Raw genomic sequence first — 1412 nt, forward strand, 5'->3', positions numbered from 1 at the left:
GTTCCCAGACACTCTTCCCAGGCACCGTCGTTCCCCTCCTGCTGCCCCGGCCGGGTGTGATCTCGCCTGGGTCTCACGTGTATTTCAAAACTTTCTGACTTGCCGGGAACACCCTCAAATCTTTAACCATCGTTTGGGCACACGTTATAGTTCCGGCGTGATCCAGGGCTAGGAGCTGAGCTCTGAAGCCAGTGGCCCCCTTTCCACCCTCACGGAGACCATGGCAAAGCAGAAGCAATGGGTTCCACAGGCGGTGACATGCCAGGAAGTACAAGCCGCTGGGGAGAGTGGGTGTAGGCAAGTCCTGAGGATGAGGGGGCGCTACCCAGGCCCCAGGAGAGAGCGGGCAGCCCGGGCAAAGGAGGGAGACAGCCCCGCCTCTGGGGAGAGCGAGCAGTGGTTCAGGATGACAGAGCCAGCCCGTGTTGGGGGGGGAGGGAGCAGAGTCACGGTGAGGCAGGGGGACATGAGTGAAGGGCTGCGGGCCTCACAGGTGACCGTCATAATGAAACCACCACCTGTCGGGGCACAGGGGGAGGGGGGGCTGTAGGAGAGCAAGGACAGTGCAGGGTGGGGTACCCAGCGCAGGCAGGAGACTAAAAGTGGACGCATCCTAGAGACGTTAAGGTAGACTCGACAGGACACAAGAATGAAACGGGTTTCAAAGATGAGAAAGAAGGTGGTGGGATCCAGACAGGGATTCAGGCTCAGTCGCACGTGGGGAGATAGACCAGCCAGGGCCCCGTGCCTGGGACCGTCCGGGTGGAGACTGGAGGTGGCTCTGGAGCCCCAGCCAGGGTCCTGGGTGGAGGTGGGTGTTGGAGGGAGGTGCCTTCTGAGGAAGGTGTCTGCTCAGAGCTGCGCGGGAATGGAGGAGATAAGGCCGGGAGGCGTCCGTGGGGCGTATCAGCGAAGGGACTGGTGACCTTGGGGGGAGCCCTTTCAAAGGCTCTCGGGGAAGGAGGCTGGATAAGAGGGTGACAGGCAACTGACAGGGGAGGGAGGGGTGGAGAGAGTCTTTTAGGAACCCAGAAAGGCTCTGACTGTGCCTGGGGCTGAGGGGTGAAAGGAAGGTTTTTATAAGACGGGAGGGACACGGCCAGGGGACATGCTGGTGGGGGACAGTGGCCGAAGACTAAAAACAAGATGGGGTGGGGATGATGTTGGAGACTCGGGGCGTCTCCAGGACCCCAGCACAGGGTCTCCTCAGACAGGAAAGAAGGCAGGTTGGCGGGGATCAAAGGCAGGAGGAGAGGTGGAGTGGGTGACGCAGGGCCCGGGCCGGAGGGGTGGGTGTGGGTGCCCTCCCATCAGCCCCCTGGGCCGTCAGGGCAGAGGCGTCGGCTCAGCATTGGAAGCCAAGAGCACGAGGGTGACGGCAAGCACGCCGGGGCGAGGGGGCGGGAGGAAGG

The 1412-nt window shown here is 62.3% G+C and overlaps 1 protein-coding gene across 1 annotated transcript in view; it reads left to right on the top strand.

The window, feature by feature from the left end:
• The window catches only part of NDOR1 (NADPH dependent diflavin oxidoreductase 1), a gene marked incomplete at its 5' end in the record, with an annotated part of 43883 nt that overhangs the window by 277 nt on the left and 42194 nt on the right, over positions 1-1412 (top strand). The window lies entirely within an intron of this gene.

The sequence above is a fragment of the Myotis davidii genome, unplaced genomic scaffold (assembly GCF_000327345.1).
Source record: "Myotis davidii unplaced genomic scaffold, ASM32734v1 scaffold609, whole genome shotgun sequence".
NCBI classification, from domain to species: domain Eukaryota; kingdom Metazoa; phylum Chordata; class Mammalia; order Chiroptera; family Vespertilionidae; genus Myotis; species Myotis davidii.